Source organism: Lepisma saccharinum, chromosome 2 (genome assembly GCF_977018435.1).
Source record: "Lepisma saccharinum chromosome 2, izLepSacc3.1, whole genome shotgun sequence".
Classification (NCBI taxonomy): domain Eukaryota; kingdom Metazoa; phylum Arthropoda; class Insecta; order Zygentoma; family Lepismatidae; genus Lepisma; species Lepisma saccharinum.
This window is the reverse complement of record NC_139230.1, coordinates 169,449,979-169,475,241: the sequence shown is the minus strand read 5'-3', so window position 1 is coordinate 169,475,241 and position 25,263 is coordinate 169,449,979.

Below are 25,263 nucleotides of genomic sequence, written 5' to 3'. Positions count from 1 at the left end.
ATTAGCAGAAAAATGACTTAAAATAAAACAAATCAACCACAACTTACTCTTCTAAAAATGGAGTTTCATTAGTTCATACCTATTAGAAAGTTGAGGTGGTAATTTCAATCGCACAGCGTTTCATTAGTGGATCAAGGCAGCTAATTCCGTGAACAATGACGTTGTTTTCCGAAAGTCTCAAATATTTGTCTCAGGCAATCACCCTCTTAAAATGGACGCATCTTCTGTGGTGATAAAATGACACGTTTGGTGCGAGTTCGTTCTGTATATTTTTCCCCAATGGCATAACGCTGTCGTATTATAATGAAGAGGTCCTGTGTTCGACTCCCCCGTCCTTTGATGGAAGCACAATGCACACTGGTTCGGACTACACGTTAAACTGTAGGTTTAGTCCCGATAGCCTATCTGAGCATAAAAGTGGGCTTAGAAACAAACTAACAAAATCGTCTTCTGGATACTTCGTAACATAACTTTTTTTCTTTACTTCAGCTGCATCTACAGATTCTGTTGATATTTTCGGTTGATTAATGTGGCAAAATTTATGTGTCCAACGAGGATTTCTAAATATGATAAGACACTCATTAACAATTGAATACTTCTATAACTTTTTCCATACATAACTGGTTTATTAAAATTTATTCACTTCGGTATTGTAGTGATTGTTGTGATTCCTTCTTATTAGTAGAACGAATATAAAGTTGATATTTCGTATACCATATTGATATTTGAAGATGACAGGTATATAAAAATTGTAATGAAAAAAAAGGGACACTTCTGGAATTTCAATGCAGAGCTAATTAAAATTATATTATACTCTATAGCAGGCATGTCCAACTTCAATCAAGCAGTGATCTACTTCTTATTGTCACAACAGGCAGTGAGCTACTATTAATCGTTAATCTTTGCAAAAATTTGTACCTACTCAGCCATTATATGTTATAGATGTTGAATTCAAATAACGTATATTCGTATAATTACAATAGATAACTGCGATCGACCAACAAACGTCCCGCGATCGACCGGTCAATCGCGATCGACGCGTTGGACATGCCTGCTCTATATCATACTTAAACCCGAAGGTTTATGGCTGCAGCAACACAAGCCTTCAATCTGTCCCTATCCTGGGAAAAATCAATCCAACCTTTCCCATCCCATTCCAGCCAGGCCGAAGCTGCAGCCCTCAAGTTCACCCTCAATTCTGATTTAATCTTGATCATACCCTGAATAATTTTGAGCCTCCTAAGCCTACTAGCTGCTTTTAAACATGGAAGTACTTCATTTGATCACAGTTTTTGTTTCAACAATGACAAAAGTGGCTTTTTATGGGTTGATAATATGTGAACATTTCCAGCATAGATAACATTCACAAGTAAAATATACATGTTATGAACACCAGGTTACACTTAAATATTTAATCATTCATATATCCCCGAGTATATGTACTTATTGAATTTGATTGGGTGGGCAATCGAGTGGGCACAGGAATTTTTGGGTGGGCGCTTGCCCACCCGTGCCCACCCCTGTCGCCGTCCCTGGTTAAGATTGTACGATTTCGGCAATTTTAAGAATTATTTACAATAATTTGCCGAAAATAGCTACAAATCTCCCTAGATAAATGATCCAACGCTGTCCAAAATTGTAGGTTTACGATGAAAGAAGATGATGTAAGTAAAGATGTGCCGATCCCATTTTTCCATGATAAGTAAGTTATTGCGGCGATTTTATGGACGAATTTTTCCTCGCAAAATGTCATGAAAAAAACTAACGAGAAATAAATAACGAAGAGAAGAAGTTATAGGAAAGAATGAGGGGGGAAAATATATGTTTTTAAACGGAAAAGGAATGAGCAATGTTACATCAAGTCAAGAAGTCAATATTTACTGTAGGAAAGCATCTCTAGAGGAAGGTACTAATGATATGAAAAGTTATAAACCAAAATTTATGCAATATTTCAAAATTGCCAGTTCAAATAAACCAATGATGACACAAGGTAAACAACAGAAATTTATGAAAACACTTGAAACTAACACTTCAATAATGGCATAAGATATATCACAAAACAAGCATATACTATATATCTGAAACATCTGAAATATTCAACAGTGCATTATGTTCGCAAAACAATTACCAAATGATTATTCTAAATTGAGAAACAGAATAAATCACATAGAAAAAACATAGAAAAAACAAAGCAAACCCTTACAAATTTGATTGACACAGTGTTTCCATTTAAAGTCTCTGTTCGCAATCTGGAAAGTCTTTTTCGACTTTTTTTGATAGGGTGGTAGTTCTTGAATTGCAGAAATGCGTTCAGGGTCCAGAATAAGTTGCCCCTCACGTAAAATATAGCCCAAATATTTCACTTCCCTCTGCATTCATTTAGATTTAGATGGATTGACCGTTAAACCAGCCTCACGCAAGGCGAGAAGGACGTGTTTAAGATGTTGTAAGTAGATAGTATTTGTACTTCTGAGGCCAACTTTGATTTCTTGACCAAACGACCACAAAAAGTTGAAAAACTCACTTTCTCTCCCTGTTCCGCGCCTCATTTATTGCGCTCACGATGTTTCACGGGGGCAAAAAGGCAGTGATGAGTGAAAGATGAGCTCTCATTCTCTCATCCTTCTCATCTTTCTCATCTTTCTCATTGTTCTTTCATTCTCTTTTTATTCTCCTCTCATCCTCTTATCTTTTTTTTATTCTCTCATTTTTTTATTCTCTTATTTTCTTATTTTTTGAAAGATGAGTGCACCTTATCGTAATTTTCCAAGTCTGGGACCAAATGTTTATATATCGTGACCTACGTAAACCTCTCCTCTCATTCTCTCATTCTCTCATTCTTTTATTTTTTGAAAGATGAGTGCACTTTATCGTAATTTTCCAAGTTTGGGACCAAATGTTTATATATCGTGATCTTCGTAAACCTCTCTTCTCATCCTCTTATTCTCTTATTCTCTCATTCTCTCATTCTCTCTACCTTTAGAATATTGTCGTCAACATTAGAGATGAAGTTGGAGTGCTAGAATCAACGGGGCCAAATGTTTATATATCGTGATCTTCGTAAACCTCTCTCTTGGGGGAACGATGTGGCATATACACACGCGCGCGCTCTCATCCTCTCATCTTCTCATCTTCTCATCTTCTTATTTTTTGAAAGATGAGTGCACCTTATCGTAATTTTCCAAGTCCGGGACCCAAATGTTTATATATATCGTGACCTTCGTAAACCTCTCTCTCGGGGGAAGAATGTGGCATATACACACGCACGCACGCACGCGCGCGCATATGTATTGTAACACAAACAAACAAACAAAATAATAATTGTTGTTTTTAGGATGCCTGGCCCCTATAACCTCGCCAGGGTGCGTGGTAACGGCGAAATCATCACGAGTTTAGATTTGTACTGCGAATGTTGTCAAAAATTTAATCAATGTTGTTTATTCTCGATGCTAGAATCTTACATAGATTATTCTCTAAAACGAAAATTGATAATCCTAAGCCAAGCCCCCAAGCTATTCAGGCAATTTCTAATGTTCGCGTGGATAGCGACGCTCGGTAGAATTTTTCCTGTCCCTGTGGAGAAATTGTGTTTCATCGCTCAATGTAACATTTTCATCACGGACCAAACTATCCACAGCAACCCCTCCCCGAACCCATTCACCTTACATCCTCTTTCGCCCGAAGAGATTCTATTTTTTTTCAGCTTTCCCACGGTTCTGAATAAAGAATCTATTACATCCCCGATAACAATAGAATCAGAAGCGGATGCGGCGGAAGCAAACACAGCAGCATCTTCCGCTTTTTGAGTTTTGTGCTGGGAATCGTTTGTTTCACACACCACACCCTGACGGGGCGTGGAATAGAGGCCGAGGGGAAATAATCGACAATACATGCATGGGTGGAACTATCAACGCCTTGTTTATTGTTATTTGTCCCCTACAGGATATTGTGCACATCACAAAAATCTTTTGTTGAAAAAAATATGGCATGAATGAATTAGTTAACAAGGGTTTTATTTGCTAGGATATTGACCATAGCCCTTATTGTGTTTTCACCAAAGAGAGTCGCATGGAGTAGGGAGGAGAGAAGGAGAAAAAAAGAGGAGTTCCTATATAACGTACTAGTTTCTTCTTTTGTACATCATTATCATAGTGAACGTCAATCGTGGCAGTTCAGTATTTTTTAATTTGTTTATCTGGCAGTATACATATATATCATCGTGGAAGTTTTTAGTGAGCTACAAGTTTTTATTTTGAAGTTTTTCTATCTCTCTTGAAGGGTGAACGTCAATCGTGACAGTTCAGTATTCTTAATTGTTTGTCTGGCAGTATACATATATATCATCGTGGAAGTTTTAGTGAGCTACAAGTTTTTATTTTGAAGTCTCTCTCCACCTCTCTTGAAAGGTAAGTTTTTATTTTCATGATATATTAATATTTTTGTTTTGCGTCTGACACACACATATTCAGAGGAGCCATAAAAAATTGACACACACTTACATGTCCCATATTTTTAACCTCCTACAACAGTGCACACACACATACATACATACATACATACTGTTCGCCTCTAATATATATGTGGAAGGAAAAAAATGTCGAGCATTTTTTCAATTTTTTTTTCTTCTGTTTCAGTGCGCTTTCCACTACCACTACCACAACCCCCCCAAAAAAATTTCTCTGTATATATATATATAAATAACAGAGAGAAAAAATGGAACCGCAACCAGGTCCCTCCGGTCTTGGCGAGAAAGTGGCATGTCGCAACTGTAGAAAGTTGATTTCTAAACCTAATATTGCTAGGCATTTGAAAAAATGTCGTCTACCGAAACATGATGACGCCCCTCCGGCAAAGAAACCTCGCATTGATGAGCATGAAGGCGGTGCTTTGAATAAAAGTGCACGCATCATAACATATAAATCTGGAAGCGATGAAAAGTGTGACTCGAGCATCTTCCTCAACAATGTGAAATCTCTGGTAGTCGATAAATTACGTGATTGCCTCGTCAATGTTGCAATTAAAATTCATCTCGTTTTGACCCTGCTGTATGAGAAAGTTGTCTCGTCCGAGTCAAGCACTTTCAGCTTTTACGTAGGGTGTGAGGCCTTACACGATGACAATAACGAGGATCTTGACGAGATAGTGACACGGCTATTTGATCACCTGACACAAAAACAAGAAGAGTTTGAAGGTAGAGGAAGTGGATGGAGTCTTTGCGGTCGCAGCCACATGTTAGAACTTCGAGTCTGCAATTTCAAACCATTACGCAGCACTCAAAAAAAAACAAAAAAACAAAAAAAGCAAAATGCAGTGTTGAACATACAAAGTAATGATCAGAAGAGTTTCCTATGGTCTGTCATCGCCGCATTACACCCAGCTAATAATCACCCCCAACGCCTGTCCAATTACAGAGGATATGAGGGGATATACGAGAATATGATGAGAGGAATTTCCTATCCTGTGCCCCTGAATAAGATCAATCAATTTGAAAAAAACTATAGAGAGGAAAAAGGAAAAGATATCAATATTTCTGTGTTTGGGGTTGACGATTGCGACAACATTCGTGTGTTAAGACCTGCGAGAAGCCAGAATAATGTAATTCGACTCTTGCTTGTAGATGGCCGTTACAGTTTGATACGGAATTTCTCAGGATTAGTAGGAAGACAGATCAGCAAGCATCACGATAAGATCGAAATTTGCGATCGGTGTTTGAGAATTTTTCGCGGAGGTAAAAAGATGAGAGAACAGCACAAGTGTTTTGGCTCTGTGAATGCAGAACCCGAAGATGTCATGCCGGAACCCGGAACCAAGATGAAATTTCAGAAACACCAGGCTCTTCTCCACCATCCCGTCGTCCTTTATGCCCACTTTGAAAGCTTCCAAGTTCCCATGACGTTTTGCGACCCTGATCCCTCTACCTCAAGCACGACCCAAATTTTTCACCACGAGCCTTGCAGTTTCTCCATCTACGGAGACAAATTAAATGATGTCATCTTGTATTGCGGACCCGATGCGGCAAAACATTTTGTTACGAAGATAGCGGAATGCGCGAGAGAACTTGCACCCAGCCTGAAAGGCTCTTACGTTTCTCCACCTGCTCTCACGACGGAACAACAACGGAGACATGACGCGGCGACAAGATGCGAGGAGTGTAACCAGGCTTTCACCCCCGAAAATTACAAGGTCGTCCACCATGACCACCAGAATGGATTATTTCTGAGCACCATCTGTAATTCGTGCAATCTTAAAATTAAGGAGTCGCATTTTGTTGCCGTGTTTCTGCACTACACGGAGAAGTACGACACACATCTCTTCGTCAAAGAGCTCCACAACATAACTTCTCGAATCAGCATCATCCCGAGAACGAGCGAGAAATATATTGTGGTGAGAGTGTGGATCCCTCTCCAAGAAGGAGGAAGTGTGGAAGTGCGAATCCTGGACTCTTACAATTTCCTGTCCTCCAGCCTCGCAAGCCTTGCATCTCAACTTGGCGACGAAGATCTTGTGGCCACCAAGCAAAAATGTTTTTCGGGGAGAGATGAGAATTTGAATCTGTTACGTCGCAAGGGTGTCTACCCCTACGAGTACGTCAACAATTTCGAGAAATTTGACGAGACGGAACTTCCACCCCGGGAGGTATTTTATTCTTCTCTCACGGAGGACGTCTGTTCCGAAGAGGACTACGAACACGCTCGTAGTGTGTGGACGGCATTCAATTGCCAAACTTTTCGCGATTATCACGATCTTTATCTGAAATTGGACGTGACACTTCTGATGGATATTTTCGAATCGTTTCGTAAGAGATGCATCGCGATATACAAGTTGGATCCTGCGTATTTCTTCACCACGCCGGGATTGACTTGGGAATCGATGATGAAATACACCAACGTGGAACTGGGCCTCATCGCAGAGAAGGAACAGTATGCTTTCATGGAGAGTGCGATACGGGGTGGCATCGTCCAATGTCCCCGACGCCATGCTCAAGCAAACAATCCTCATACGTCTGGTTACGATGCATCGAAGCCCAACACCTATATTGTCTACTGGGATGTCAACAACCTGTACGGCCACTCCATGTCCCAGTGTCTTCCCATCAGCGACTACGGGTGGATGACCGAAGAGGAACTCTCCTGCGAAGATTTTCTCAACTGGAGGGAAGATAATGAATGGGGTTGTTTCTTGGAAGTGGATCTCGATTATCCCGAAACGCTTCACGAGAAACATCACGGATTGGCCCTGGCCCCCACCAAGGAGAAGCCACCTGGAGGATCGGAGCCAAAACTCATACTAAGCATGGAGAACAAGCGGAATTACGTTCTGCACTACCGACTCCTCCAATTTTACATAAGTCACGGCTTGCAGTTGAAGAAAGTTCATAGAGGATTGAAGTTCCGACAGAGCAAGTGGCTGGAACCCTACATAGCCGAGAACACGCGCCGCAGAGCGCAATCGACATCGCCTGCAGACAAGGATCTGTACAAACTGTTCAATAACGCCATCTACGGCAAGACGATGGAGAACGTGCGTAATTACATCGACGCAACGTTGGTCACGGACGAAAAGAAATTTGAGAAGATCGTCGCGTCACCCTACTTCAAAAACTTCACTATTTTCGACGAGAATCTAGTATTCGTTGAGAGGAACAAGAAGCAAGTGATGCTCAACAAGCCGATTGCCATAGGTGCCACCGTCCTTGAACTATCAAAATTGCACATGTACCAATCGTACTACGATCAGTTTCAACCCTTTTATGGAGATAACATCCAAATATGCTACATTGATACGGATAGCTTCATTTTTCTAATCCAAACACCAAGCCTCGAACATGATCTGACTAAGATGAAGCATCTGTTTGATTTTAGCAACTTACCATCAGGCCATCACTTGCATTCGACAGAAAACAAAATGACTATTGGAAAGTTCAAAGATGAAGCGGCTGGTAATTACAGCAGGGAATTTGCGGGGCTTCGTGCCAAAATGTACTGTGTAAAGATTACAGAAGAAAAAGAGATCAAGAAAGCGAAGGGGGTGGGAAAAATAAGTACCAGCAAATTTAGCATGCAAGACTACAAGGAATGCCTTTTTCATGGTAAAAGGCAACTCAGCACCGATTATCGCATTGCAAGTAAATTGCATGATTTGTACACGACGCGCGTAAGCAAGGTCGCATTGGATGCAACGGACAACAAGTTACGTGTTCTCGATTGTCAAATCCACACGCGAGAGTGGGGCCACTACAATAAAAGCGATAAATGTGACGTGTGTTAACCGTAACCTCATAGCCATGAAGTCCGCTGTGTCTTTGCTATTCTTCTTCAAAAACAGACAGAGGAAAAGAATAAAAGGGGGAGCCCTCGGGCGATGAAAAATAAGAGTTGAATTTAATGAGCCTCGGTTTGAGCGGGCTTAACAACATAATAACAGGTTGCAACTTTTCATCGCCCGAGGGCTCCCCCTTTCATTCTCTTCCTCCGTATGTTTTGAAGAATAGCAAAAAAGCACAATGTGTTAAATAACTAAGAAGGACAATGAATCTCTTTGGTTTTCGCAAACAAAGCAACATGGACACTGCATCACCAAATTCCAATAACCTCTTACCTTCCGTGTTATCTAAACTCAATGGTCTACTAATTATACATCTTAATAGTATATGGACGGAAATAAATAACGATGTGGGCAAGATGTTTTATGTTTTTAATAACAATTTACATTTCTATGAAATTCCGATCGACGGGAAACTTCAAATCACCGTGAATCCGGAGAACACAGGCGAAATCAAAATTTCTACCGGCAAGAACATTTTTCGAATGAAGCACGACAAGATACTTTCTAACATGTCGTACGATGTGTCTGCAGGAGATTATCTTTACGTGGAACTCCTCGGAGTCTATGACAAACTTATTCCTCTCTTCGTAGAATTACGAATCGTCTATCCTATTATAAATAACCGTTAACCAAAAATGCCTAACGATATTTTCGGCAACACCAAGCGTGTAGACCATGCAGAAGAGATTCTCATGTTGGACGTTCGTGTTAAGAAGTTGAGGACTGATTTGATCGCTTTGCAGGAGACCTTAAACAAAAGTTTAGAGTCTGAGATCGCTACGCTCCAAACGCAATGTCTCGATCCCATTCTGAAAATCGATTCCGAACTGAAAACACTGATAAAAAATTATGTCGACGTACCTTCTTACGACAACATTCAAAATATACAGTTGAGCATGGATTCGCTTCAAAATGATTTGGCCAAATTACAGCAATTTCAATCGAAAAATGAAGATTTGGAAAAATTGAAACTCGAAATCGAAGAGCGAACTTCCGCAATAGAAAAGAATTTCTCTGAACTTCAAACCGTGGTGAATGATATTGATGTAGAACGCTTGCAGGTTGTTGTTTCCAAATTACAAGAAGAATTCACCAGCACGTTGGAAGAAATTAAATCCAAGTTGCAGACTTTGGAAGATACAATGACGAACCTGCCATCGTCGGACGAACTGCAGGTCATCGGTAAAAGCGTCGCGAACATAAAAATTCAATTGGAGGCTTATCAAGATTTCGAACACATTCAAACCACCATCGCTACGCTTCAGGCGTCCTTGGAATTGATCAACGAAGAAATTAAAAATATTCACGCTGAAGCAAGTGTGTTGACGAGTATTCAGGACACGTTAAGCACGGTTCAGCAGAAGATCCAATATTTGGAAAATTTGAACGTCGAATCCAATCTTACTCATTTTCATCACGTACTGGACAACATACAGGGTGACTTGGAATCGTTACGAACGAGCGTGCCTTCGAGCGAAGATTTGGAAAAATTGAAAACGGCGGTGACGGCACTATCCGATTCGAGCGACATCAAAAGTTCATTGAGCGAACTCGAGAGTAAAGTGGCCAATCTCCCTACCTCCAAAGAATTGCACGCTTTGAAAAGAAACATATCTCGAATGCTGAAACGACTGGAAACGGAAACGGCGAACGTGGAACAGATTCGAGACGAACTTGCTTCGCTGGTGTCGACGCTGCCCACTTCGCAGAGCGTCGCCGACCTTCACACGCAGTTTACAGAGATGCGAATCATCGTGAACGATCTTACCGAGAAGAGCTCGAAATTGAATCAAATCGAGAACCTTCAGAACATTGTGGTCAATATCAGAGATCAAGTTGGAGTGCTGGAATCCACGCAGGAATCGACGCTGGCCTCTTTCGGTGCCAAGTTGCAAGAACTCAACGAAAGCTACAAGCAGTTGAACGTGGAAGTGAAAATCAAACCGTCATTTTCTACCGTAACAGATACCATAGTCGAGCATTTGGTGCCCGTACAAAACACACTGGGTCAGCTTCACAGCAACCTCGTTAGCATCGATACTAAATTCGCTAAACTGCATTCTCTGCAAGCTATCGAAATCAACAGCGTACCCAATCAACAGAGAATCTCCACCTTCGTCGAAGGTAACAAACTGTACATGCTACATCCTTATCATCCGTACTACAAGTTTCTCCTCGATGGCACGATTCAGATAAACGAATTTTCGTACTGGTCTCACGGCAGAAAAGCTAGCGTTCCCACCATGACTTTGATATCGAATCGTGGTGTCCAGAAAGCAGGAAACATTCCTCTGGCGCGTTGGAACGAAACGCGCAACATATATGAAATACACGAAGACGAAGATCTTACTGTTTTCGACGTGAGTGCCGGCGATAAGCTGATCATTCAAAACACGAGCGAAGTGCCACCCTCTTTGAATCCCATCATGCTTGTGCTTCTTTTGAAACGTAATCTCTAAAAATAATAAAAAAATGTCTAGGCAAGCCATCGTCCAAGAATTGCATAAACCTGCACGCCGCAACTACGAACGTTTGGCTGTGGTAACCAAGGGAATCGACGACCTCTGGGAAAGCGACCTCGTCGAAATGAGTAGCGGCAAGTTAAAAAACGTGCATAAATTGAACAATGGCAACAAGTGCCTCCTCACCGTCATAGACACATTTTCGAAATTCGCATGGGCTCTACCTTTGAAGGCGAAAACAGGAACGTGCGTCACGGAAGCATTCAAGACAATTTTTCGCGAAAGCGGCTGCAGACGACCTCGGTTTCTGCACACGGACAAAGGGAAGGAATTTTACAATGCCGTATTCCAAAAGTTTATTCGGAAACACAACGTTCATCATTACTCGACCTTCAGTGACGTCAAGGCCAGCATTGTGGAAAGATTCAATCGCACTCTGAAATCGCGCATGTGGTCACGCTTCACGCTTCAGGGAAGCTACAAGTGGGTCATTATTCTTCCGGAACTTGTTAACGACTATAATCACACACGGCACGCAACGATAGGCATGAAGCCAGCTGACGTTACCAAGTCTCACGAGCAACGTTTAATTTCTAGCGTTTACTGTCCAAAGTACACGCCCACGACAAAAAAAGCTAAATACAAAATTGGAGAACAGGTGAGGGTCAGTAAATTGAAGCGAACGTTCGACAGGGGTTTCACACGAAACTGGAGCACTGAACTTTTTACCGTGGTTCGAGTTCTACCCGGGAACCGTCACACGTATATAATAAAAGACAGTGGCGGTGAAATTTTATTGGGGCGCTTCTACGAGGAGGAACTCTCTAAAACTAAATACCCCGACACGTACCTTATCGAAAAAGTTTTGCGCAAGAGAGGTAACAAACTTTTGGTGAAATGGCTGGGACTTCCGGAAACAAGTTGGATCGATTCAAACGAAGTGATTCTATGAGTACGTGGAATGTTGTGAAACGTTTACCTAATTCGGAAAGTGGAAGGAAGAAAAAAAACGGTAAATTGCTCCCCGACAGCATCCGCTGTCTGATCGTAGGACCTTCGGGGTGTGGAAAAACGACACTGCTCGTGGACAATTTTCTCCTCGCACCGAATTGGTTAGATTGGAAGAACAGGCACCTGTACGAGTTCTCGAAAAGTTTAGAGCAATCCAAATACCAGCAACTGATGAAACTGTACGATGGTCTGGACATTGCAACGTTCGCCTCGGAAATAAAACCACTCGACGATTGTCGTGAAAATTCAGTCGTTGTGTTCGACGATGCCATCCTGGAAAATCAAAATGAAATTCGCAACTTTTTCACGCAAGGTCGTCACAAAGGAATGGACTGCTTCTACCTAGCTCAAACGTTTTCCAAAATTCCAAAACAGTTAGTACGTGACAACGCTAATTTCATATGTTTGTTTCGTCAAGATCACACCAACCTCAAGCACGCGTACGATGACTACGTAGGCGGAGACATGAACTACAATCAATTTTCGGAAGGCTGCTGCTCTACTTGCTGGAACGGTGACGATTTCGGATTCGCTACGATCGACATGACGAGGAAACCCAACGACGGAAAATACAGAAACAAAATCAACGACTTTCTAAACGTTGCAACGTTGTGAGAAACGACGTATATAAATAACGTCATGACGAAACGAAAAATCGAAGATGAAAATCTCAAGCTTCGCGATTACCTCGCGAAACGCTTCAAAGGTTGGAAATCCGAGAATCGCGGATTCTACGAAGAGAAGAAACGTCAGGATCAACCTGTGATCGATGCCATCAGCAGTCTAGGTAAAGAAATTAAAAGTGTCACGGAACAAAATAAAAATTTGATTAATGAACTCGTACCGCTCGCAGCTAAAAGTTACGCTGTACCCACGCCCATTTCGAGCATTCCTTCGACGCCGTTCGAACTGAAGGATGCACCGGCACGACGTCGAGCCATAGGCAGCACGTCTTCGGATAAAATCGAGTTGGGACCTTTGGCACGAGACTACCTGAGCACGGGGAAATTCGACAAGGATGAAGTGTTCGGATTTTATCCCAGCATGGAAACCAGCGAAGGCGGCGGTGTGGTGTGGAAGATTGGGAAATCGAAGGTGACCTTCGAAGGCAACGACATTAAAGTCAATTTAGGCGACAAGGATAGTTGGAACAGGTATCCGGGTACGGTGGGACTGTGGGAACTTGTCGCCAAAAAGCAGCCGAAAGATTACACCGACGAAGATTACCAAAGTTACAAGGAAATTCTGATTATGACGGATGCCTTGTACCAGAACAACGACGCCTCGCAGAATAGGGTGAAATCGAGCAGCGGCGAGAAGTACAGGAATCTCATCAAACCGATTTGGAACCAGGTCAAAACAGGCAGCGGCGTCAAACGCTACAACACGCTACCCAAAGAATTCGTTTGGGTGGACGACGTTAGGAAACTCGTGGACCGATTGTTGGTGATAGCCGGCGAAGAGAATGCAGGCAACCGTAATTTCTACAACGAGAAGGTTGGCATCGTGGACATGATCAGCACGAAACTTTCCAACTTCATCGTGAACGACGACAAGGGCATAGGTTACCTGATCAAAATCATCAACACGCTGCCTCCGAAATTTTGGAACGTGGCCGAAGGAAAGGGACTCGTGAACGACATCATCAACAAGTTACCTTTCGAGATGCATCTACCTGGCTACCAGTACTGCGGACCGGGTACCAAACTCGAGAAAAGATTGGAGAGAGGAGACAAGGGTGTGAATCCGTTGGACGCTGCATGCAAAGATCACGACATTGCTTACAACACCACGCAGACGGATCTGGATGCACGTCACGAAGCAGACAGAAAGTTAGAGCACGCAGCTTTCGAAAGATTCGTGAGCAGAGACGCATCGTTGGGTGAACGGGTCGCCGCACTGGGTACCACCATTGCCATGAACACAAAACAAAAATTGGGGTGGGGTATATAAATAACATCTAGTAAAAAAAAACAACATGGCTTGCATAACTGATTTGCCGCACGAACTACTATCTAAAATATTCAAAAAGGTAGTTAACGGAGATGTTAATAAACTTGTAATCATGGCAAGAACGACGCCGGAATTTCGCATCCCTTGTGAAATGGTTCTCAAGGACCATCTTCGGGAGATCAGCGGCCTGAGGTGTGGTGATCTCAACATTCTGCTTTCGGCTGCAGGGGAAAAATTAAACGAGAGGTTGGACGAATTGCACGAGGCAAGGCAGGGAAGAAGATGGTACACAGTAGATTGGTACAAGTCTATGCAGGAGACGAAAGAAATCATCACGCAAATCATCGCGTTCTCCGAAGCACGAACTTTCTTCCTCTGTTAAAAAATAATAATATATATACGCATCAAAAAAACTTGATATATAAATAACGCACATCGTGAAAAATATAATCTTCGGTATATATAAATAACACACATGGTGAAAAAAAACAATTAAATTTCCCTAACACACACACTGAAAATTTCTCTTCTTCGATATGACAACTGAAAAAATAAGTGATCTCCAAGCATTAAAACAAATGCTAAATTTGTCAGTCGAGTATGTAAAAATTCGGGAATTGGAAGTCGACAAATCTTACACGATAACTTCCGGTTCAATCGTTTCTACCCAGTATGGTCCCAAGGTACGCCTGTTGCTCAACGCACAATACAGTTTATTTTTACCAGATCGATACGCTAACATGTTATCGGACGAGAAGCTATCTATTTTAATCGAGAACAAAACTCGGATCGTGTACAAGGGGACAAAGGAACTTTTTGGCAAGAAAACGAAGCACGTAATAGAATTTGTGTAGCGACTGCGAGGCCTTGAAAATATATAAATAACATACCGTAAAAAACTACACAAGAAAAAATCTCAGAATATATATAAATAACATACTGCGAAAATAACGCATAGAGCATCAACATGAAGCCCAAGGGTGTCGTGTACCAGATACCATACTCCAATCTGAAAAATCTAGGTGCCCTCGATGGGTTACTCACCAAGAAACAACGCGAGAAGAAACGTTCTTGCTTGTCGAAAGGACATGGAATGAAATTGCTGCTCAGCACACCTCAATTGAAAAGATTGCAGCGTTCGCGGAAACAGCAAAAGATCGGAGGTTTCATATTCAGCATCACGGCCATCCTAGCAGCATTGGGGGCCGTTGGAAGTTTGGCTGGCGGAAGTGCCGCCATCGCGAAAACCGTCATCGACTCGAAGAAGAACAAAGCGGAATTGGAAGAACAGAAACGTCACAACCTGGCCATGGAGAAGAAAGGGAAGGGCGTGATGAGAAAATTTAAAAAAAAGAAACAGAAGCACTCACCAACCGAGACATTGAATCTCTGATCGAACCGTTACGAATCAAATACTTCAGAGGAGTTTTCATGTCCGACTCGCTACCTTCAAGCGTTAAAAGAAGAGAATGCGGAGTAGTCAACTTGGACGGTCAAGAAAATCCAGGCACGCATTGGATATGTTACCACAAAAACGACAATGATAAAGCATTCGTTTTCGATTCTTTCGGAGGTGTTCCACCTACAAATTTAATTCATTATCTGAAGACGAACAAAACCTCTATATGCTACAACGACGAACGCATTCAAGATTTCGGAGACGTGAACTGCGGTCATCTCTGCCTCTCCGTGCTCGCGTTTCTCTCTAAAATAAATAACCCTACGATCGAGGATTTCCAGAAAGCATTGTGGAACCTCAAACAGCATCACTAGGATGGGCGTGTTCCATCTCACGAGCGAATCTTCAATCTTGAAACTCATGCTGCACGACGACATCGTCTATCCTAAATCCGTGGCTCTGCGTGCATTCTACAGCATGTACCTCATACCTAACGTCACGCAGCACAACAACAAAATTAGCGTAGGAAGCGAACACATCGTCGTCACGCCAGGCCAATACAATCTTTCTACTTTGCAAGCTCAATTACCCAAAGGCACGTATCTTTCTCAAAATTCGGTCACGCACAGAGTGGAAATCCTATCCGCGACGGAGACCGTGGACCTGGGCACCATGGGAGAGCTTTTAGGTTTCGAGAACGACACCAAACTCGAGGCTGGCATTAAGCACGTAGCAACCAACATTCCTAAATTCTTGGCCATAGAGACTCTGAACGTACACTGTAACGTGGCGGAAGGCATGATCACGAAATCCTCGGACGGATTACTGGGAAGTCACAAGCAGACGGGAATCATCGCCACGTTCAAACCCAGTTCCGAGTTCATGGAACCGATCATCTACACGCCCTCTTCGCCGATCTATTTTCCAGTATGTCGCAACCGCATAGACGACATAGAGTTGGTGGTGACGAACGAGAAAGGAGACGTGGTGGATTTCGCAGGTGCAACAACTACTGCCATCGTGGAGATCAACGTATAATAAATAACCATACATGTAAAATGGAGCAAATCGAAAGTTACGAATTGCAATCTTTCCCTCCCAACCGTCGCACGTTCGCCAATCTTAACGAGGCAAACAGGGAGATCGAATACGACGTTGACGTAGGCGATGGGTTCATTCATCCTCACAGAGCGGACCTCTACCTTCAATTCGACGTGGTGAAGAAAGAAAGCGGAGACGCGTTTCCCGCAGCAGCAAATTTGATACTCGTGGACAACTTCGTGCCTCACCTGTTCTCGCAGGTGGAGGTGAGGAAACACAACACCGTCATCGACAGAATAGATTATCCAGGCATCACGTCGACGGCAGTGGGAACGTTGAAATTATCCAAAACAGACGCAGCGTACTACCAGGCCGGGGGATTCGAAGCCGGGACCAAAATATCGACGAAAAGTCACACGGCGCTCTTTCCCATGCGTCTGCTGCCTGGTTTCTTCTCCGATTACAAGGAGATCATGTGGAAGGGAGGACTGCGCGTCACGTTTCGAAGAGCGGCCAACGACAACGACGCATTGATGCGATACGCTACTTTGGGTCCGGACGGCACCACGCCGCTGCCCAACACTTTACCCGAAGCGGCCAAGTGCGTCATCCGGAGCATGGAATTGAGAATGCCGGTGGTGGAATACGAAACAAACTACGCCCTCAAGTACAAAGCGGAGATCTTGAAAAGTCCCCAGGTGTTGATTCACTTTCACGGTTACCAGTGCGTGCAGAAGATGGCGTCGGGAAGTCACATGGAATTCGACGTGACGACGCAGTTCAACAACATACAGTTCGACATGCCAGATTTCGTCGTAGTGCTTTTTCAGACCGGGAGGGACAAGAATCAGGAAAAAGATTCCAGCAAATTCGACGACTGCAAGATCAAGAACGTATATCTCAAGAACGGAAGGAACGAAGTGTTCCCGCGCGAGAATTACAACCTCGACATGACCAAAAACGATTATCTCAAACTTTACGAAGCATTTTCGGCTTACAAACGCGTGACCGAGGGAAGTGTGGACATGTACTACACGCCCAGCGAGTTCAAAACACGGAGACCCATGACCGTCATTAACACATCTAAGAGAAAGAAGGTTGTGGTCAACGATCGAACCAACATCAAGGTCGTCTGCGAGTTCCACGATGCCTTGCCCGAGGATACCCTATGCAGTGTCATCCTGATTGCAGAGAAGTCCTTCGCCTACGACGTGAAGAATGAGAGGGTCACAGAGCAGTTTTAACAAGTTTTTATCATCTATTTTCTTGCACAATAAGAAATTTTTAGTGCTAGCACAATCAGTTACAATGGCACAATACGAATTTTACTAGTTCAGATCAGTTACAAATGTCAATTTCATTAGTTATAAGTTACAATATCTTTTTTGCACTATAGCACGAGAGACAATCAGAAAATTTGCACAAAAAATTTTGTTGTTGTTTTTACACGTGAAAATTAACAATAAAATTTCTTTCTTATCGTTTCAGATGCTGTCGAAACATCAAAACACATATACACATACACACACTAGAAAAAAAAGCATGCAACTTTATTTGTAACACACACATACATTCTCCATCTTCATCAAGAAAATATTATAATAAACATAATTATTTTTATCTATATCTCACAATAAAACTCTATATCCAAAAATATCACAACATCAAATAACACTAGAGTCGTTAGTACACGTTGCATGCATTACGGAGGTCCTCTGTAGGGTTTCATGGAAGTTTGGGGGAAAAAAAAAACACGTGAAACCCTACAGAGGTGCGGTTATCTAGAGCCGTAGCCGTTAGAACCTTTTTGGGTTGGGCACCACGCACCCTGGCGAGGTTAGGGGCCAGGTATCCTAAAAAACAACAATTATTATTTTGTTTGTTTGTTTGCTTGTGTTACAATACGGAAATAATAAGAGGCATACGCGCGCGTGTGTGTGAGTGTGTGTGTGTGTGTGTGTGTGTGTGTATGTGTGTGTGTGTGTGTGTGTGTGTGTGTGTGTGTGGTACATCGTTTTCTCCCCGAGAGAAGAGGTTTACGAAGATCACGATATATATAAACATTTGGCCCCGTTGATTCCAGCACTCCAACTTCATCTCTAATGTTGACGACAATATTCTAAAGGTAGAGAGAATGAGAGAATGAGAGATTGAGAGATTGAGAGATTGAGAGATTGAGAGAATAAGAGGATAAGAGAAGAGGTTTACGTAGGTCACAATATATAAACATTTGGTCCCAAACTTGGAAAATTACGATAAAGTGCACTCATCTTTCAAAAAATAAAAGAATGAGAGAATGAGAGAATGAGAGGAGAGGTTTACGTAGGTCACGATATATAAACATTTGGTCCCAGACTTGGAAAATTACGATAAGGTGCACTCATCTTTCAAAAAATAAGAAAATAAGAGAATAAAAAAATGAGAGAATAAAAAAAAGATAAGAGGATGAGAGGAGAATAAAAAGAGAATGAAAGAACAATGAGAAAGATGAGAAAGATGAGAAGGATGAGAGAATGAGAGCTCATCTTTCACTCATCACTGCCTTTTTGCCCCCGTGAAACATCGTGAGCGCAATAAATGAGGCGCGGAACAGGGAGAGAAAGTGAGTTTTTCAACTTTTTGTGGTCGTTTGGTCAAGAAATCAAAGTTGGCCTCAGAAGTACAAATACTATCTACTGTTGTAAGTAAGTTGTTTCATCAGTGCTATAAATTATCAAATCATCTGCATAATTGATGAGGAATTTATATTTAAATTTCCCAAAATTTTATCCAATGCGCGAGTTAACAGCTGTCAATGCCAAAGGGAACCCGTGTGCAACGATATTGTCCGAAGGATGTTACAAAGGATGTTAAATTTTTCCTTTGTTCGTCTAAACGAATCTGGTGGAAACTCTTACACAAATCTAGACATGAAAATACTCTTACCGATTGTAAATGCTGGAAGATAAGATCAATTTTCGGTTATGGAAAATTGTCATATGCGATTATTCTGTTTAGATGATTGATTATACGAGCAGATCAGACCATGTCCTCCATCCTTTTTATCCACCAAAAGAAAGGTGATGCGTAAGCTGATGAACATTCCTCGATAATATTCTGTGATAAAAGATCTTGGATTTGTGCGCGCAGAATCGCAGTTTGTGTTGGACTAATTGGAGGCGTTTTGTACGGAAGAGTACATCAGTTACAATAGGAATAGTAACCGGTTCCAATTTGCATTCTCCTACACGTTCCGTAACAGTAGTATAAAAGTATATACTATTGCCGCGATAAATGATGAACCCCCCTCAGGCAGATTTGGCTACACTTAAAACTTGCTCAACATGCCCATATGAGCTTTTTGCTCAAGTGTGGTACTCCGTCTAATCCAAGATTTTTGTAAAAATGCCCTCGGGAAGTTCCTGTGAAATGATGAGCCCCCTCAGATTGATTTGTCCACACTTACAAAAGGCACTTCTGTCAGATTGTTGTCCATAAGCTTGTTAAAAATATGCCCCTCTTGATATTTTTTTTGCTCACACTTAAAACTAAGCCACCCTAGTAGAAGGGAAAATACTTACCGTCGTTTTTCATCGATTTTCTGTCATTTTTAATTATGATTAATGTCTTTTTAATTCATTTCGAGGGTGACGCTATTGTTATTTAATCAAGCGACACGTGTCGTGGGTGGAGGAGGAGATGAGTCATCGATGACTCATGCACACGTGTGAGTTTGAAATTAATGGTTTTCCATTAGTGCACAAAAGATACTATTATGTATTCCGTTTTTGACCTAAGCTAACCTTTTGTTGTATATTATATATGCGTTTCTGCCGGATATGAGTCACAGATGATTTATACAGACGTTGGAGTTTGGAATTAATGGTTTTTCCATTAAGGTACAAAAGACACTATTGTGGAGTTCGTTTTCGGACTATTCTAACACTATTGTTGTATATTATATATGCGTTTCTGCCGGATATGAGTCAGGGGTGCTTTATGCACACGTGGGAACTTGGAATTAATGGTTTTTCCATTAATGTACAAAACACATTTTCGGCCTATTCTAAGGCGTCACGTCCGCCCATTTTGGCGTCGGTGGTGAGTCATATTTGGTATAATTGAGGAGCTCGAACGGTCCTGGGTAGAGGCTAGAAAATATTAACCAATGAGAGAAGGTTTTTAATAAATGATTCAACCAATCAGAGAAGAGTAATGAAAATAATATTTATATTGACTCGCCTTTTGTCTAAGAATCTATAAATATCGAGCGGAAGACGAAGCGGTCCAAGAGAGTTCTCAAGTGTTTGGCTTGAAAGACGTACTAATTTTTTAGCGTGACTGAGTTGTTGCAGTGCAACTAAAGGGTTTTTAACTTGGTTAGTATCTTTTTTTGTGTACTATTTTTTATTTCAAGTTGTTTTTAACTGCCATGCAAACAAAGTTTAAGCGTTTTACATTATTTTTGAAAATATTATACAAAGAATACTCGAAAATAACACTAACAATATGTATTGTTATTGTTCCAGGTTCTGTCACTTTCTCTCTTTCTGAATTCCACCCATTCTTTTGTCACTGCGATGTTTTTTAAAAAATATTATACAAAAATATTAGAAAATATCACTAACAATGTGTATTGTTATTGTTGCAGGTTCTTTCTGAGAAGCAGATGTGAAGTACTCTGCAAAGAACTGAAAGCCCGATTGGAAGAAACGAATAGCGAAAACGGACGTTGCTGAGCAGGACCCCAGGGAGATGAGTGATTTGGTGCTTATATGTCCATGTTTCTTCGATTATATCGATAAGGATTGTGTGCTGGAGGCTTTGAAAAAGTATACCCCTTACAAGTACATTACATGCTGGGGCTGTTATTCAAATGAAGGCAACCAACTAGCCCACGATTGCGTTATTAAACATTTTTACGAGTGCGAGGATGTGCGCGGTAAAGACGAAGTTCAACTCTCCGATTGTTTTATCATTTGTCAAGAGGAATGCGGAGAGAATGAATGCCAGAATTGTGTAGAGTGGATGTGCGAGAGAATCCAGCGTTATCTGCAGGATCCGGACAATACAAGTCATATTTTTTATTTTTATCTTGCTAATCATGAAGATGTAGGTGATGGTTTGAAGGCACAGGAGGAATCGACAGGATACAGAGACTTTTACAGTGTGTTGTGTGAAATTTCAAATGATTTCGAACTAGTAAAAACTCTTATAGCACCTATACGAGAAGCGGAGCTTGCTCGTGGTTAAGAAACAATATTTGTTAATATCTAAAGTGAAAATGGCGCAATATATTATTGATGCGCAAGGTTTTATGTACAATAATAAATTTATATTGCGTGAGATGTGTGTTAGTTCTACAAATTTGGATACTGTGTATTATGCTCTTGTAAAAGTGCCAGAATATTTCAAAGACAATAATGAATCCCAATGGGTGAAAGAAAATATTCATGCTTTATCGTACGATACTCCTCTGGGATGTGAAGTGTACTATGTTCGTAGTGTAATTAGAAATTTGAACTGTCAAGGTTCAACTTTCTATTGCAAGGGAGAAGAAAAATCCAAACTTCTCAAAGATTTGTTCAATATTTATAATATTGTAGATTTGCAAAGTGCAAACTGTCCTTCGCTTAGAAATTTGTACATGTTTCAGGGAGGATTGTGCAAGTATCATTCTGATACTTCGCCTCCATCAGAACAAGGTTGTGCATTCAGAAATGTACAAAGACTTGTATCTTGGTACAATACTAAAATTACCAATATGTAATGTATTTTAGAGCAAATAATAAAAGATTTGTGAAAAAATAATTGTTTTCTATGTTGTTATTTAGCCTTATAGGCCTTTTTTCAAGAACTATTGACTTTTTGAGTGTTTAGTAATACCAGGGATTATTTGTTGGCGTTATATCATGTGAGTCTTATTTTTACTACAGTCAGGACTAAATTCCGCTGACTGAAGCTTAAAGCTTAGGCTCTATAGCATGTTGATTGGTTAATCACAAGGCAATATGAACTATACAGAGGGTTGTAACAGAGGCATAGGAACGCATGGCAGAGCATTATTTCTCGATGTAAAAGGTTCTTGCACACTAATAATGCAGCCTTGTATCTGTTTTTTAGTTTACATATTCATTTAGGATTCAAATGAAACAATTGCAGTATTTTTTAAAAGTTTATTTTTATTCAAGAATATATCAGATTTATATACACGAAAAGTAGACTACCAATAAGCGAAAATCACATAGTCATTACAATTTAGTCGTCGTTGGAATTCCTCCATGAGGGTGTCATAGTAAGAGAGAAATTTTCGCCATTGTTCAAAATTTAGTGTGACTTCTCCGGTGGCGTTGCTGATTTCCACTTTTATGTTTTGTCCACTGCCCTCGAAGGTGAAGTAAAGTTCTCCTATAATGTTTATAGATCTGAATCTCTCTTCTCGTGTGGGGAATCTGTTCTTGTAAGTGTCGAAGATCGCATCTGATTTGTACACGCATGCTGGGTACTCATCGCTATTTAGGACAATGTAATTTTTTTCATGTTTCAAAATCAATTCAGTGTCGGTGAAAGTACCTCGAATAACGACATCCATGTTGTTATCAATGTTGTAGCGGCTTTTTGGTTCCATCTTGTGTTTTTTATGTGTATCTATAGTAGACTGCAATGCTTAGTGATTTTGTTGGATATATATATCCAACAAAATAGGCGCAAAGTACTACAAAAAGCAAGCTTTACCAGTTACACAGCCAATATTTCCTAATTCAAGTAACTACATGTACCAGAAGCACTTGCACCCCAACACTAACTAGACAGAATTACAAAAGCAGATTCTGCTATGTAAATAGCCTTTTGCAAAAGTCCGATGACAAAAGTTTAAAAATTGTAACAGCCCAGACAGGGACTCGAACCCTGGACCAATAGGTTAAAAGCCTAATGCTATACCAACTAAGCTATCCGGGCACGCGCTCTACACGTGAAAAGTTGGTTATGTTAAGAAATATCCAAGGGATCAATAGCATACAAGTGTTATGTGTATGAAAGGAAAATATAAGGTTGACATTACTATTCATTAGAAGACACGGTTCACAAAATCCCCTGAACAAGTGTGGAACAAACGTTTTGCGGGGAGCAAAGAAAGACTGCCAGACCCTAACCCAGGGGGAAAATTTTCCCACCAGTCGCTCACACGGGGGTGAGCCTCCATTGTTCGTTCTCGCGGTCTTTGCTAAAAGGTTTTTTTCCTCTCATCTATAGGGCATTACGCCCTGCCTCTATTGTGATTTTTGAATGGTGCTTAAATTTGTAGTGGTTAGCACGTGTGGCCAATATTTTATTTTGGAAAGTTGCACGCGCCCCGGGATAGTCGAGACTTCAGTGAAAAAACATCTATAATTGTTTACCGAATATAGATAGTTTTACTGGAAAGAGACACGCCACATATCTCACATTCTATAAATAGGAAGAAATAAGTTATGTATCCGGGAGGGCTACGAAGCGACTGCAAGACTGAATAGCAAAGTTAGCGGGTAAAATGAAAGCTGGATTTTTTATAAGGTACTTTATGATGCTTGGGGGTATATAGACGCTCCCTCTTGTAATCTGATACCAAATTGTTACTTTGGAGTGTAGTGCTAAGAACGTTGTATCCAAAGATGGCATCTTTGCCTATCAGTATTGTAAGTATTGTAATTATATTTTCAAGTACCTTTTTTAGTAACGCAATTCCACTTTTTATAAATGAAACAAATGGTTTCTACACACGAAATTTTTATTTTCACAAACTAGTCTACTACAAAGTATGTAATACATCAACCTTTTTCAATTGTTACATATCATTCTACTACAAAGTAGCGTTATACTAACGCTTTTTTGATCTCAAATATACATTTGTAAACATTACATTATTGTTTGAGAAAGAGCTCCTCTTTTTTAGCTAGTTTTTGGATTGATTGTTGCAAATTGCCTCCCATAACTCATCCTCTAAAGAACGATCATGAATGTGAGCAGGGTGCGTATGTAATGCACACGTGGAGTCGGGTACATATATTGGTCCCTGGCCACAAAAGTGAAACTTTTTTGACGGGACTTCATTATATCTAAACAAACAGTGGCGTACGGGATTACCGTACAACTCCCTTGTTCGTAATGTCTGTATGGGGGTACCAGAAAAATACACTTTATTATCATTGGTGACAAATTTATTTATGTGGCTTACTCCTTTTTGCTCAGTCCTTGATTTGTTTCCTTGCCACAGATCATTGCATGTATATGCAAAGCTGACCTGAAGATCAGATAGCATTTTGGTATATAATTGCATAACAAGAGTAATATCCAGACTGTCTATTTTTGTTTCAAAGACTTGTTTATTTCTCACTACTATTCTGTTGTGACTGGATTGAAATAGGCCCCACACGCGTCCTTTGTATTTGTTGATCAACTGCTTCATTTTTTCTTTCTTTATGCACTCAAGATTAAGGCATCTATGATTGCTTTCTTCTTTTTCTCCAAGCTCGCATTCCACACAAGTAGGGTGAGGATAGTAAAACACTATTGACTGGGCCACAGCTTCTACGAGGCACTGCTCATTGATTAGGCTCTCACAGCATCCACACTGTTGATAAAGTCAACTATGCGGTCATTCTTTTTCAAATCTTTCGCAAAGATATTGTGTATCAGTTCCTGCTACACATTGGTCAAGGAATAATTATTCTGTTTATACAGTTCAGTTTAAAAAAACGCTGTCACAGAAGCACTGGGGTTTTCACCAAAACTGTCAAAGTATGTTCCGTGGCAATTCGAATCAATGTACAGGGCAGTCCAATGTATTCCAGGCCCCGAATCTCTGTCTTTATTGAAACTTGGGATTTTTCGGTAACGTTTTGCCTGTACCAGACCAACAAAAATTTTCACATAGAACACTGACATGACTATGCTTATGGTTACCATTTTGCAGCCGAATTCAATGAATATAAGTTCTCGTCTGACGACGAGATGCTGCCTTCTTTGTAGTCTGATGACGAGTTGTTCTCGTCTTGGGTTGAGGCACATGCAGGTACAACGTGCTGAATGAAACTGTAGTGGTGTAGAAACTGA